The sequence below is a fragment of the Salvelinus fontinalis genome, chromosome 16, assembly GCF_029448725.1.
Source record: "Salvelinus fontinalis isolate EN_2023a chromosome 16, ASM2944872v1, whole genome shotgun sequence".
NCBI classification, from domain to species: Eukaryota; Metazoa; Chordata; class Actinopteri; order Salmoniformes; family Salmonidae; genus Salvelinus; species Salvelinus fontinalis.
In genome coordinates this window covers 17,228,238-17,244,743 of record NC_074680.1, presented here as the reverse complement: position 1 = coordinate 17,244,743, position 16,506 = coordinate 17,228,238, and the positions used below count along the sequence as shown (strand labels likewise).

The 16,506-nt window shown below is 41.2% G+C and overlaps 1 long non-coding RNA gene and 1 pseudogene across 2 annotated transcripts; one reads left to right on the top strand and one right to left on the bottom strand.

Annotated features, from left to right (window-relative positions):
• Positions 1-756: 756 nt before the first annotated feature.
• On the bottom strand, positions 757-7,216 carry LOC129812730 (uncharacterized). Of its 2 annotated transcripts, none has more exons than XR_008753062.1 (2): positions 1,920-7,216; positions 757-1,760 (listed from the first exon to the last, which is right to left on the bottom strand). It is a non-coding gene; the product is annotated as an uncharacterized LOC129812730 (long non-coding RNA). The 2 variants fall into 2 exon arrangements; XR_008753061.1 differs by having other exon boundaries at positions 757-1,714.
• A 127-nt stretch (positions 7,217-7,343) lies between these two features.
• On the top strand, positions 7,344-16,506 carry LOC129812728 (abscission/NoCut checkpoint regulator-like; annotated as a pseudogene).

Below are 16,506 nucleotides of genomic sequence, written 5' to 3'. Positions count from 1 at the left end.
TCCCACAGAAAGTTTCCACCTCTGAATATTCCCCAAAATGTCCAGCCCTAGTGGTACATGGCCATAATACCACGACTAAGTGCTGTATTGGCCATCAACCACACCCCCTCTGGCCTTATTGTTAACTATACCAGTGGGGACCGACTGAACCTCATTGGACAACAATTAAGAAAATCTAGTCCCAGTTTCCCAGAAGCATCTTAAGGTTAAGTTCATCGTTAGAACCATTGAGCTCCGTTAAAAACATTGTTCAAACCATTTAGCTTAATGGTTCTAACGATGAACTTAGCCTTAAGATGCTTTTGGGAAACCGGGCCCAGCAGTTAATGATAAAGATTCTGGCTGTAATACAATACGTCAAGTAGCTATATCATTGTTGGCAGTTTTCATAACAGAAAAATACAACATAACACCCTCCAGTTAGAGAATGGAATAATTACATTTGAATACTTAAGATATCCAAGCGGCTGCATTAAATATGGTGAACTGAGATAGTTTATGGTGCGGCTCGTTTCTTGTTGTTTACAACTTTAGCTTTCAGCAAGAACATGTGTAGAGCAGTATACTCTTTGCTCTCATATTCAATGAGGTTCAAATAACATTATCAGATGAAAAACATGCAAAGTAACCCATATTTTAACTTCGTGGTCTGCAGTACCTCTCCCATCCAGAGCTCCTCTTGCATGCCCTCTACTGATAGTGACTTATACGACAGGCTCCAGTTAATCAGGCAAAGATTATCACAGGAGTCATCACCATTATTTCACATTTATTTAACACTATCACCACATGGCCTTGGGGGGACATTTTTACCAATATATACAGCAGTGACAGCTATAATGTGAATTGAGCCTTGTCATGGACAAGTACACCCTGCCTTCACCACGTGGTGTACTGAAAGTTTAATTCCTAAGAGGTAACGTGAAGAAGACAAAGAAATAATGGAGAGAGGAACCAGACGGAACATGGCATGTTATCTAAAGCCCTTTTCCAAACATAATGGATTAGTGGAATGAATGTAAAATGTAGAATACAGTTTTGTAGTGAATTGCCATGAAAAAAAAAAAAAATACAGAACAGTCTCAACTGCCAATTATTGCAGAATATCCAAGGATATGCAGTAACAACAACCACCAGTATTTCAGTTCTCAAATCATAGCACCATTTTCTCACACAACTCTTTTCAATCCAATTACATTAGATGATTTTTCCCTCTGGGATACTGTGTGGCCCAGAGCCTAGATAGTGATCTATGGCTATGACTGGTGAGACCTATGTCGTACCAACTGCAGTTTATATATACACATCACAAACAGTAAAATACATACATGACGAAAGACAACAAAGACATAACTGATGATACTGACAGTCTGCTACCTTCTATATACAAAACAATCTGAACATGGAAATGTCATGTCAATGTCCAGGTGGAAAGGTGTCAGTTTGGAAGACCAGAGCCACCTTGCTCTTCCTTGACACTGCCCCGACTCCAAGGCCTTCTTCTGGTGGTAGCTTTCTGCCCTCAGTTCCTAAAAGCAGAACTCGGAGGCGACACTGAGCAACAGGTCCTTGCAATACATGCTCTGCTTCTGAGCTTTCCCCTCTTCCTGCTGCTGATGTTGCTGTTGCTGCAGTCACTTCAGAGGAGTCTCATCCCTGCAGGGATTTTGTGCAGACAACACCGAATTCACTGCTGGGTTGATCTTACAGTGTCCTGGAGGAAGGTGCCAGAACAAATAACTAAAACCTTAAGAACACAACTGGAGAAGACACAAACGATGCCACATGAATACACCTTGGGGTTACTGCTGGGTTTTAGTCACCCCGTTTAAAAATCATTTATTGATAGATCTACATTTTTTTAAATAGAAAAACAGATATTTGCTTTGGGAACAGCCACAGGCATTATTATTACTCACCACGAACTGGAAGAAGCTTTTTCCTTTAACGAGTGCGACGAGAAGGATATACTGCTCTCCCGGGAACAGGCCCAGATCCCCATCATTTACGTGAAGAGGACGCAGATCGGGCTTCCTTTTCAGAATCAGTAGGCGAGCGGGTAAACTCCCACTGCCATCAATTCTACTTGCTAACATGCAATCATTGGAAAATAAAATTGATGACCTACAATTATCCTACGAAAATGACATTAAGAACTGTAATATCTTATGTTTCACCGAGTCGTGGCTGAACGACGACACGGATAACATAGAGCTGGAGGGATTCTCAATGGACCGGCATAACAGATAAGCTATGTCTGGTAAGACGAGGGGTGGGAGTGTGTGTCTTTTTGTCAATAACAGCTGGTGCGCGATGTCTAATATTTAAGAAGGCTCGAGGTATTGCTCGCCTGAGGGGGACACTAATCTGGGCGCCTATATGGAATTACGCTACTCCCTCAGACGAACCATCAAACAAGCAAAGCGTCAATACAGGATTAAGATTGAATCCTACTACACCGGCTCTGACGCTTGTCGGATGTGGCAGGGCTTGAAATCTATTACGGTCTACAAAGGGAAACCCAGACGTGAGCTGCCCAGTGATGCAAGCCTACCAGACGAGCTAAATGCCTTTTATGCTCGCTTTGAGGCAAGCAACACTGAAGCATGCACGAGAGCACCAGCTGTTCCAGATGACTGTGTGATAACACTCTCGGTAGCCGATGTGAGCAAGACCTTTGAACAGGTCAACATTCACGAAGCCACGGGGCCAGATGGATTACCAGGACGTGTATTCAAACCATGCGCAGACCAGCTGGCAAGTGTATTCACTGACATTTTCAACCTCTCCCTGATTGAGTCTGTAATACCTACATGTTTCAAGCAGACCACCATAATCCTTGTGCCCAAGGCAGTGAAGTTAACCTGCCTAAATGATTACCGCCCCATAGCACTCACGTCGGAAGCCATGAAGTGCTTTGAAAGGCTGGCAATGGCTCACATCAACAGCATCCTCCCAGATACCCTAGACCCACTCCAATTCGCATACTGCCTCAACAGATCCACAGATGACGCAATCTCAATCGCACTCCACACAAAAGGAACACCTATGTGAGAATGATGTTTATTGACTATAGCTCAGCGTTCAACACCATAGTGCCCACGAAGCTCATCCTAAGCTAAGTACCCTGGGACTAAACACCTCCCTCTGCAACTGGATCCTGGTAAGGGTAGGCAACAACACGTCTGCCACGCTGATCCTCAACACAGGGGCCCCTCAGGGGTGTGTACTTAGTCCCCTCCTGTACTCCCTGTTCACACACGACTGCGCGGCCAAACACGACTCCAACACCATCATTAAGTTTGCTCACAACACAACAGCTTCTTATGGCTTATAAGACTGCTGAACAATTAATCAAATGGCCACCAGACTATTACATTGACCCCCCCTTCCATTTGTTTTGTACACTGCTGCTACTCACTGTTTATTATCTACGCATAGTCACTTCACCCCTACCTACATGTACAAATGACCTCTAACCTGTACCCCCGCACACTGACTCGGTACCGGTACCCCCTGTATATAGCCTCGTTATTGTTATGTTAGTGTTACTTTTTATAATTTTTTACTTTAGTTTATTTTGTAAATATTTTCTTAACTCTTCTTGAACTGCACTGTTGGTTAAGGGCTTGTAAGTAAGCATTTCCCTATAAGGTCTACACTTGCTGTATTCGGCACGTGACAAATAAAGTTTGATTTTGATTTGTTGGGGCGGAATGCGAATTGGAGTGGGCCCAGGATATATGGTGTTGATGTGTGCCATGACCATCCTTTCAAAGCATTTCATGGCTACAGATGTGAGTGCTATGGGCGACAGTCATTTAGACAGGTTACTTTGGTGTTCTTGGGCACAGGGACTACGGCTGTCTGCTTGAAACATGCGGGTATTACACACTGGGTCAGGAAGAGGTAGAAAATGTCAGTGAAGACATGCCAGCTGGTAACTATGCTAACAGTCTGATGTTCAGACAAACACAAACAATGTAAAGCCACTCAATGACATCTTGGACAACTTGTAATGCTTTACAAAGCAAGTAGCAAGCAAGGTGTCACGCATTATACAATGGGTGGGTTTAATTCTGGATGCTGATTGGTTAAAACTGCATTCCAGTCAGTGTCTATTCCACAAGTTACCACCAGTTAAGGCTATGACACAGACAGAAAAGGTAACCCAGACAAGTCACATGGGCTATAAAGCTGAAGCATCCCTTGGAACGTTTTCTCACACCCAAATATGGTAGTGAGAGGAAGTCCAGTTGGGGGTAGTGTGAGAGGATGGAACTAGAGCTGTGTTCGAATACCCATAGTAACACTGTATACTACATACTTAATGAGTATATACACTACATACTATAAATTCATTTTAGTATACTGTAAACAAACATTATCCTTTCAGTTGAGTGTACTAGCGCTTCGCCTGTCTGCCGGAAGTTGATGCTGTTGCTATGCAACTTCAGTCTTGCTATACATTTTCTGACTTCGGGTGTGTTCGTAAATTCAATCTGGAGTAGGCTGGACAATAGAATGAGTCAAAATTCACGCAAGGCTAAAAAACAGCAAAAGGACGTTGGCTAAGCTGGAACACTAGCATGAGGCCATAGCAAATTAATGGAATCAAATTTTCGCAGAGCCTGTTTTGACTAGAGTGATGCTTAGAATTCCATTTTGCCTAAATGGCACCAAAAAATGTATCCCTTTTTATTTTACAATTACAATCTGTTAGCCGGACGAAACTGGGAAAAAACGACTTGTGTAGAAGTAAACATCCGCACCTCGATGGTGTCAACTGTGCGTATATCTGTGTAATGAGAAAGTAGGGAAAAATGAACACTGACTATTTCTGGTCTAGTGATCGATGACAAATGAGCTCGCTGCCCAGTCTAACATAACAGAGGAAATTCTCCAGAATAAAATGGTGCCCGACTTGAAAAAAAATCTAAATATACACATTGTGAGACATTTGGCGAAATATCCATAGGAAAACAATGGGGGGAGCTCAGTGTTCCAAGGGCAAAAAGTATTTTGGGGCTAGCATTTGATGACATCCAAGCTCGCTGCCCAGACTTACATAATTAGAAAGAGGAGAGTCTCGTGATTAAAATGACGTCTGACTTGAAAAAAATCGAAATATACACATTGCGAGATATTTGGCGAAATAGACAGACATGCCTATATTTCCCCTACAGGAAACAATGGAACGACCTCAGAGTTCCATGAGTAATTTTTTGTTGTTGTTCACATTTGAACTATAAACAATGTGAGCAGGTCTCATTGCCAACAATAGCGAAGCAGGCATTGTGACGTAGAACAATAAACTGGGAATATAACGTTCGGAAGGCGAGTTGGTGCCACGGTGCTCACTAGAACTAATAGGAGTTGGCAGGGTGAAAAATGCCCTAAATTAAGGTGTTTTTTTGCGATTACTTCAAAACGATGGCAAGCAGCTGGGAAATATGGTCATATTATGAAACTGGGCTCCACGGCAGATGCAATGAACTAGTTATCAGAAAAAAAGTGTTTCATGTGTCCAGTGTAACTGGAGTGCCCTCTGGCATTCGTAAATTCAGCGTTGTCAGATTATCCGTTCGTAAATTCAGAGCGTTTTGCTCTCGGAGCGTTCATGACGCTCTGGCCAAGGAGTAGGGTTAATCCGACTCACAACGGCAGTCAAGCACCCTAGCTAACTGGCTAACGTCGTTTGCTAGCTTGCTAGCTACTTCCAGACATTTTTTTTTTTTTTACTTCCAGACACAAATGACACCTCACTCCGACCATTTTGCTCGCCCTAGCAGAGCTGGTTAGGCTGTTTTCATGTTATCCAAAAAGTTGGAGACTGCTGCTGGCAACAATTTAATGACACCATATTCAACGCTGGGTGTTAAAGTATTTTGGCAAATTTAGTTTGACATCCTGGAACTTTTGGCTTACTAACTATATCCATACTATGACCAATAAGAATACTACATACTCAATTTAGTCACAAATAGTACAGTTAGTATGAGTATTCGAACACAATTTGGGTGAATCTGGGCAGACATTCTGATAATTTTCTCATTGATGAAACATCTGATCAATACATTTCTGTTTCCAAATATAGCATCTGTTACGAACACAGTGCAATAGGTTTTATAGACTTGAAGCTTTGCCAACGTTTTAAATTGCATTGTTTAGGAGTGCAATGTCGAATTGAGTTTGTGCACACACGTCACAGGACATTTATGCAAATACTTGCTACATGCCAATAGGATCTCGCTAGCACGTTCTTCACTTTGCCCACCTACTTGCTTCATTTGTTCCCATTGTAAACGACACTGATTAACTATATTGGGTTAGTTATTTATAGATCTTTGTAATGTATACCTTCGCCTATGACGTTGAAATGATTATTACCTTCTCATCAGCTCAATCAGGCAATTTGTCCACTGTAAAAAAAAAAAGCAAGACATTCTCCACTTGATTTTAGACTTGCATTTGGTTTTTGACAGCGGATATTTGTAAACCTTGCGGTCTCTCCGATATTATAGCATTTTTGCAAAAGCACTTAACTAGCTAGCTTCAGTAGCAAGTTAGCTACACAACATAAAACAGCTAGCTAACGTTAGCATTATTAGCCATAGTAGCTAGTTAACGTTACTACAAAGCTAGGTTTACAAATTGTATTAGGCTAACGTTATATCAAAGAGATCTTACCCTGTTTAGTAAATAGCTATATATTTCATTTACAACTATTTTTGTTTTGCCATAGTTCAATAACACTAAGTCTTGTCCTTTTTCCTGCTGGTTGCTCATGTCGCGTTCAAAACAACTGGAAACTCGGAAATCTCAGACTTCCTACCTCAGTACGTTCAATACACCTGGGAACTCGGAGAAAAAAATCGTTCCGACTGGGAAAAATCGATTTGAATGGTCATGAATTTCGGGAACTCAGGTCTCTCCCTAGAGCTCAGACTTTACGACCTAAAGATCACTGACGCCATGATTTAACCTCGTGTTTTTTCGATTTCCCAGTTGTTCTGAATGCAGCATAATTTCACTTCCTCTGTATATTTTGAATTTTGAACGGAACCGTGAGAAAATTTGGACAACGCTGATTGGATGGTCAAGCCCAATGACGTGTTCAAACGTGTAATCCTAAACAAGGAACGAGTTTGAAAAATGAAAACAATTTTTTTATCAAATGTCAATTATTTACGGCGGACTCTAAAACCACTCAAATATAATACTCCACCCCGTATCCCAAAAGTACCCTTACGTTTCAACATTAGGACTACATTTACCATGTCATATGGCTCCTCCGCGCTCACCGACTATACCAACAACTTCCGGTACAGACAGTGAGCGATGTCTTAGAAACATAAATATAATTACTAAATGCGGCAAAATGGACAACCGTTGTTATTGTTGTTCATCAAAGTTCACTCTCTTCAGGAAGGAGGTTTGTTTGTGCCCCCTACCCTACTCCTTTACGTTTTTGTAGTTGGATATTTTTATTCCATGTGCAACTGTGTTGTATGTGTCGAACTGCTTTGCTTTATCTTGGCCAGGTCGCAGTTGTAAATGAGAACTTGTTCTCAACTAGCCTACCTGGTTAAATAAAGGTGAAATATATATATTTATTTACTTCATGTCATTGTCAAATCATCTGGTACAGGTTTAAACGTCTTGTTTTATGTTTTGACTGTCATTCTTTACAGTTGGGCAGTAAGAACTGCGGTCATTCCTCTTGCTCGGGTTGCCTGACTTTCAACGCAGTTTTGCCTAGCTTTGGTAACACCCAGCAGAAGGTCTGCAAGCAATGTCATGTGAATCTCGCACGGTGGAGTTATGATGTAGCTTTGCACGAAAGCAGTAGGACTATGCAGTAATCATGATATTTGATGGACTGGTTTTGCTTGCTCACTGAATGTTTAGTCACTGGAGAAAACCAAAATAATGGGTCAAGATGGTCCTCTCCTGGAAACTACCAAAAAAAATGAGTACAGATGGGTTAATAAGTTTATTGATTTATTTTTTATTTAACCTTTATTTAACTAGGAAAGTCAGTTAAGAACAAATTCTTATTTACAATGACAGCCTACCAAAAGGCAAAATGCCTCCTGTGGGGACAGGGGCCTGGGATTAAAAATAAATACAATATAAATATAGGACAAACATCACAACAAGAGAGACAACACTACATAAAGAGAGACCCAAGACAACAACATATCAAGGCAGCAACACATGACAACACAGCATGGTAGCTACACAACATAATAACAACAACATGGTACAAACATTATTGGGCACAGACAGCACAAAGGGCAAGAAGGTAGAGACAACAATATATCACACAAGCAGCCACAACTGTCAGTAAGAGTGTCCATGATTGAGTCTTTGAATGAAGAGATTGAGATTTAAACTGTCCAGTTTGAGTGTTTGTTGCAGCTCGTTCCAGTCGCTAGCTGCAGCGAACTGAAAAGAGGAGCGACACAGGGATGTGTGTGCTTTGGGGACCTTTAACAGAATGTGACTGGCAGAACGGGTGTTGTATGTGGAGGATGAGGTCTGCATCTAGCATCTAGCCGCTCGAGAGCACCCTTACCTGCCGATCTATATGGATGGTCATCTGAATCAGGGTTAGTTTGGCAGCTGGGGTGAAAGAGGAGCGATTACAATAGAGGAGACCAAGTCTAGATTGAACTTTAGCCTGCAGATTTGATATGTCCTGTGAGAAGGACAGTGCACCGTCTAGCCATGCTCCCAAGTACTGTATGAGGTGAAATTTCTAAACCCTCAGAGGTAGTAATCACACCTGTGGGGAGAGGGGCATTCTTCTTACCAAACTAAATGGCCTTTGTTTTACAGGTGTTCAGAACAAGGTTAAGTGTAGAGAAAGCTTGTTGGACACTAAGAAAGCTTTGTTGAAGAGCATTTAACACAAAGTCCGGGAGGGGCCAGCTGAGTATAAGACTGTATCATCTGCATATAAATGGATGAGAGAGCTTCCTACTGCCTGAGCTATGTCATTCATGTAAATTGAGAATGGCGTGGGGCCTAGGAGTGAGCCTTGGGGTACTCCCTTGATTGACAGGCAGTGGCTGAGACAGCAGATTTTCTGACTTCATACACTGCACTCTTTGAGAGAGGTAGTTAGCAAACCAGGTCAGAGACAGCAATACTCCTTAGCTGGCCCACAAGAATGGAATGGAATAGCAGCACAATATTGCTTAGAATCAAGGGCAATTGGTGACATCATTGAGGTTGCAGTGACACATCCATAACCTGAGCGGAAACCAGATTGCATACCCGAGAGAATACTATAGACATCAAGAAAGCCAGTCAGTTGATTATTGACAAGTTTTCCCAACACTTTTGATAAACAGGGCAAAATAGAAATAGGCCTAAAACAGCTTGATCTCCCCCTTTAAATAAAGGACAAACTGACACTAAACAAACTGACACTAAACGAAGTGAACACTCAGCAGCACTGAGCACTGTCTTAACACACGATGTACCAATAGGCTATATCTTTACTGATACCTGAACGTATACCTGTGCCCACCTTTTGTTTGGAGTCCATCCCGTCAGAAAAAGTTATTGAATCTCGTCTGGCTGCCTTTGAAGGCTCCCATCGAGCCTGTGCCCTTTGCAGGGGAGATGGAGGACCGCCTGGCAGCCTTGTTACAGGGAAGACCTCCTCCCTCCCAAGCCCCTCCACCTGTGAGTCCCAGCTTTAGACTACACATATTAGACTAAAACTTGCTGTGTTGCCGCTGTTTGACCTCATATTCATGCTGAATCCAAATCCTTCAGGTCTGGAGGTCTGGACTCCAGAGTGGCGCAGTGGTCTGAGGCACTGCATCTCAATGATAGAGGCGTCACTACAGACACCTTGGTTCGAATCCAGACTATCACAATCGGCCGTGATTGGGAGTCCCATAAGGCGGCGCACAATTGGCTCAGCATCGTCCGGGTTTGGCTGGTGTAGGCCGTCATTGTGAATAAGAATTTGTTCTTAACTGACTTGCCTAGTTAAATAAAGGTTACATTTAAAATTAACACATTTAATGAAGCCCGATTGTTGCAGTAAGTTAGTTTTGTGGATCTGTGCAGGTACACCGGCCAATGATCTGATCACTCATTTGAGGAAATTGCCATAGACACCCAACAACCAGGTGATGTCATATGTGTTGTGACATGTTTTCTAATGTTGTGCTGTAACAGTGTTCTGTCGTGTTGTGTTTCAGACTCCATGGAGGACTTCCAACATCTTGACAGCGAGGACAAGACTGAGGAAGAGGCCATGACGAGGATACTGAAAAAGGTCCGTAACTAAAAGAAGAACCTACTTTGAATATGCACTATCTCAAAGGAGCCTTTGTTCTTTTACATTCCTACCCATGGTGGCAATCAGAGTATGTGAGCAGAGCTAGGAGTGGAGCGTGCCCAATTTGACTGGAGTGTGGAGCGAGATTCCCAATGGCTGGAGCGTCGGCCTTCTCGCCCGCTCCAGTAGCGCTCACTTCACGAGCTCAGGGCATGCCAGGCCCAGCATGCATTTGTAGTCTACTTGTGTGCTGCTATAGCCCTTTGCTTTAGCTACTGTCATGGAGTTCACTAAATATTTTCATAAAGAAACTGATGAAACACACAGGTGCTAAATCAACGTGACTTAAAAAGATGAGGACCAAGAGCAAGACAGGGAGTGTGGTGATGTAGTGTCCACAACTAAAGAATCATTGTGGAATCTGAAAATAAATTTATCCCAAAGTATGATGATGTACTTACTACGTGCACATGCTAAAAGAAAGGAACGAGGTGGGTAGATAACTGTCATTGTAGCAAAGTATTTATAAAGAAAAAATCTGATCTCAAACTATTCATTCATTTTTGTTCTATTATCTATACAATAGGCCATCGTTGTGGTCCATTAGGCCTGGCATATTTCAACGTTCAATGAGCTTTCTGTTTGGATTGGGTTATTTTGCCTAAAAACCTTTAGGCCTACATATATATAAAAATCTGCATCTCTGCCTGGCAAGAGTGGCCAAAAGGGTGTTTTAGCATCCCCAGTGGCTCTGCAAGTGTGGAGAAGATATTCTTCGCTGCTGGCCGCCTTGCCAAGCACCATTGACTTCTAAAAATGAATTCAAATGCACTTTTAAGTCATTTTTAGTTTAATTTGTATTTAATTCTAAGTAAGTCTCAGCCTATATGCGCAATTTATTGACTAATGATTTAATACAACGAAATGTGGTTTAAATGCTGCACGCTTTATGTCCCTACCAGCCTATTGTGTATTTCTTTGTAGGCTATAGCCTTGAAATAATATACCCTAAATAATTCATTTTCATTCTTTCTTAAGCTCCCTGTCTGGCTCCTGACCCATTTAGAGTCTTTATATGCTGTTTAATATGACATGTAGCCTATTTGAAATTATGTTTGCTTCATACGTTCACCTTTTCATGTTTATTCAACTACTTTTCATTCAAATCCATGTGGTTTGGTTTCAATACTTCAAAATCAATTGGTAGGTCCAGGTAGTCACAAAAATAGATGGGTGTTGGTTAAATTGTGATTTTAATGAATGGAGAAAATTTAGAGTGAGTTTTTTTCCCCCTGTGTGCCTGGAGTGGTTTTTAGTGGAGCAGTAGGAAAGGACATAGAGTGCCCGGAGCCGTGAGCAAGCACCACTCCATGAGCTATGAGCAGGACTTTCAACCGCTCAACTCCGCTCACATACTCTGGTTGGGATGCATCCCAACCTAATTTTAGATAGTGCTACTTTTCATAACCACAAGAGGCTGCTGTTTTTAACTCATTCCCAGCTCACGGAATAAGCTGCATTGGATGAGGCCAGTGGCTACAACATACCTCCTGAGCACAGTGGCCCAAAGAACACAGAAATGACAGCTGCCCACAAGAAACAGGTAATAATTATGCAGTCCTTTTTGAACACATACACTTCAAAGGCTGCGTTTACACAGGAAGCCCAATTCATGTCTTTAGACTATTATTTGCATGTCTGATACCTATCATATTTTGTCCCTATTGTGTAAATGGAAAAAAAACACATGGAATCGGATATTTTGACTTCCGATTCATACCACCTCCATATGTGGACCTCAATCCCGATCCTCCATATGCGACCTGGGTCTGGATGCTCAGATCAGATATTGTTTTGCTCCTACGTGTTTTTTGTGTGTGTTATTTTTCACATAACCTGATGTTACTATAAAAACCACTCCCAATAACAAAACAGTGCCAGTAAATGTGCATTGCATCTGTGCTACTTCAAAAGCTACATCAGTGTGAATGCACAAATTGGATATGGGTCACATGTAAAATCTTAGTGAGAACAGTCAGAAAAAAACATCAGATATTGAAATAAAATCAGATTTGAGTTCTTAGGGTGGCGGTGTAAACACAGCCAAAGAATCCCACAAATAAAACGGACAGTAAAAGCACACAATTAAGTATATATTTGTTTGATCTATGTTTAAGACACCAGGTCTAGCGTGTTCATCATCGAGGACCCCAGCAGCTGCCCTGGCCAGTCTGGCTTCAGACAGTGATGAGGATGAGCTTCCCTGGTGCTGCATCTGTAACCAGGACACCTCCATCCTCTGTCACACCTGTGATGGGGATCTTTACTGCAACCGCTGCTTCAGGTACTGCACAAAACTAATGAGGTACTGCACAACTACTACTACTATGGCCACATATCTATGCAATGATTTACAAGAAAGTGAAGTTCGTCCCTGTGTGCTTGCCATGTTTTTTTTTTAAACATGACCTAGATAAATCTTGTATAAACTTCTGCCATTCTGCAGAGCAGCACATGTATGAAGTATTTAGTATGTTAGATTATCCATCTGCTCTCCGTTTCCCCAAGGAGTGCCATGATATGTATGACAGGAAAGAGCACCGCACAGCTACAGTAGTTACACGGCAACTAAGAAAAACAAGAGGACGACGATGTGAGACTGCAGGGGCTGGCATCAATATTTCTTGGAGTCACTCTAAAAGATGTGTACTATACCTTTTAAGAGGCTGGACAGTATTCTTGGAATTCTGCAGGATTACAAAGAGAAGGCTTATCCAAACACTACTACCTGTCTTTAGGGTTGCAAAATTCCAGTAACTTTCCCAAAGTGCCCTGGTTTTCCAGAAATCCTGGTTGGGAGATTGCTGGAATTATGAGGGAATAAGCAGTGGTGTAAAGTACTTTAGTTAAAAAAATTAAAAAATGTTTAAAAAGTACTACTTAAGTCGTTTTTTGGGGTATCTGTACTGTACCTTACTATTTATATTTTTGACAACTTTTACTTCACTACATTCCTAAAGAAAATAATGTACTTTTTACTCCATACATTTTCCCTGACACCCTAAAGTACTTGTTATATTTTGAATGCTTAGCAGGACAGACATTTTTTCTAATTCATGCCTCTGATCTGGCAGACTCACTAAACACACTTGCTTTGTTTGTAAGTGGTGTCCGAAATGTTGAAGTGTGCTCCTAGACATCCTAGTAAATCTTAAAAACAAGACAATGGTACAGTCTGGTTTGCTTAATATGACATTTGAAATTATTTATACTTTTACTTTCGGTACTTTTACTCAAGTAGTATTTTACTGGGTGACATTCACTTGTACTTGAAACATTTTCCATTAAAGTATCTTTACTAGGGATGCACCGATATGACATTTTTGTCCGATATCAGATATTTCCTTGACAAAAAAAAATGATACCGATAACCAATGTTTAAAATTTTAGCGGCCATTTAAGCATTCTAGTACAGTTAAATAGTTGAAACACTCACACACACTGACCAAAAAGTTATTTTGTTGGCATTTACGTATGTCCCCATTACCAGTAAAACATAATAAATACCTATTTCTTTTACTGACTTGCTGTGCTGTTTCCTTGTCCATTTCTTCAGTCTGAACCAGGATTTCATCATACATGTCAAGCAGTGAAGTTTCAGCTCTGTCTGTCCGTGGCCTCTCTTCCTCGGTGTGCATTGTCACTGTCCATTTCCATCTTGTCCAGCCGTGTCTTTAACATTTCACGTAAACCCTGTTTCTTGTCTGCATCGAAGTAGCGGTCCTTGTACATAGCATCGAGCATGGTGGCGACACAGTAGAGGCTCAGAGAGAATGTCACCGAATCGCTTGTTCACAGCCTCTAGTAGAGTACTTTTCCAAGTTAACCCAACGGTCTGTGTTGGCATTTTTCTTGAGCAGGCATTTCAATGCCATGACAGAGTATCACGTCTGCTGCAGACGCAGTTGAGCTTATTTCTCGAGTCAGTTGTTTGAATGGAGCTAGGAGTGTTCATGTTTCCAAGTGTCAAACACGTTCTCAAATGCCATTGAAATGTCATCAGCGATATGAGAACCAGCATATTCTTGAGAATGCAATACGGCTTTCCTCAGTACGAAATCCTCGTCGACACACTGTGCTGTCAGACTCATCGCTGGTCCAAATGTCATTTGTGAAGCTAATAGCAGTGACGCCCATAGATGTGAGTTTCAACAATACTGTGTAACTCCGGTAGGGCAACATCTGAAAAATAGCAGCTACTTGGTAGTGTGTACCGGTGCTCGACCAGTCTGCGAAAGCCAAGATCATCCACGACAGAACGGTTGTTGTTCAAGAGCAATGAATTTCGCCTTTGAGGTGTCTCGCTGAAATTTTCTTACTCTTTCAAATGACTGCTCGACTTGATGACTGCTCGATACACACAGCAGACATTGTGGGCTAGGTTAGGAATGCTGTGTAGCGCTATATTTTTTGTGCCGGCATTACGTCATCTACCTGAGTTATATAGGTATGCATGTCAGCTTTGACATCGGTTTTGCACATCGGCGTTAAACTAGACATCAAGCCGATGACGATTTTGGCATTTTTAACAAATATCGGTCGATTCCAATATGTTTACCGATATATCGTGCATCCCTAATCTTTACTTGTACTTAAGTATGACAATTGGGTACGTTTACCTCCACTGGTAATAACAATTAAATCCGGTAATCCTCGAACCAGGATTTCTCTAAAATCAGGGAATTTTTGGAATGTTACAAGAATTTTGCAACCCTGCAGTGCATTCGGAAAGTATTCAGACCCCTTCCATTTTTCCAAGTTCTGTTACGTTACAGCCTTATTCTAAAATGGATTAATAAAAAAAATGTCCTCAATCTACACACAATACCCCATAATGATAAAACGAAAAACAGGTTTGTAGAAATGTTACATATTTATTCAGACGCTTTGCCTATGAGACTCGAAATTGAGCTCAGTTGCATCCTGTTTCCATTGATCATCCTTGAGATGTTTCTACAATTTCATTAGAGTTCACCTGTGGTAAATTCAATTGATTGGAGATGATTTGGAAAGGCACACACCTGTCTATATAATGTCCCACAGTTGACAGTGCATGTTAGAGCAAAAACCAAGCCATGAGGTCTAAGGAATTGTCCGTAGAGCTCCGAGACAGGATTGTGTCGAGGCATAGATTTGGGGAAGAGTACCAAAACATTTCTGCAGCATTGAAGGTCCCCAAGAACACAGTGGCTTCCATCATTCTTAAATGGAAGCAGTTTGGAACAACCAACTCTTTCTAGAGCTGGCCGCCCTGCCAAACTGTCATTATGGGGTATTGTGTGTAGATTGATGAGGGGCAAAAATACAATTTATTTTAGAATAAGGCTGTAACGTAACAAAATGTGGAAAATTCGAGGGGTCTGAATACTTTACAAATGCACTGTACCTGTTTTACAAAGAGACTAAGAAGAAACCCTGATTATGTTGCTAATCTAGTGTAATACACAGTAATCTGTCAAGTATAGTTATAGATTTCTTCTAATTGGCTATACTATAAGTAGTATTATGGGGTTGCATTAGCATAATTTAATGCTTGCGATTAGCTACATAACTGTGTTGTAGATTCACTTGACATTCACATATCAGTAATCCAATCAATATCAGTCAATTACTTGTGGACTGTATTGCCAATATTGATTTACATTTAATTTGTGATGTTAGTCTAATTTACTGTAACAAAATGTTTAACATTATTGTATTTTAGCATTACCCATCCTAACCCTTTGGATTTTGGTCCAATTAAATAAAGTAATCTGGGCAATTTGATGTGCTACCTCAATTGTAGCGCACTTGAAATGGCTTGCAGATTTCATATTTACTGTCATGATACTGAGATAGATGTTGAGTTGGTAACAACACAGACTCATGCACGTCGCACAAACACAATTTGCTTATTTGGGAGGATGTACGGTCCCAGACAACTCAGCTTCTCACTAGAGGCTCACAGAGGAGCCAGTATAAAAGGATTAGTGAAGGCTTTGTTTTCTTTTGGCAGGATGCATAGTCTGTGTTATGATCAGTCTTTGGCTGGGACTCTGACAGGATTGTTGTTTTTCCTGTAGCTGTGTATAATGTAGATCTAAGGGATGTAAACAATGTGTTTATGAGAGATTAAACAAATAAAAAAAAGTTTGTTCTGA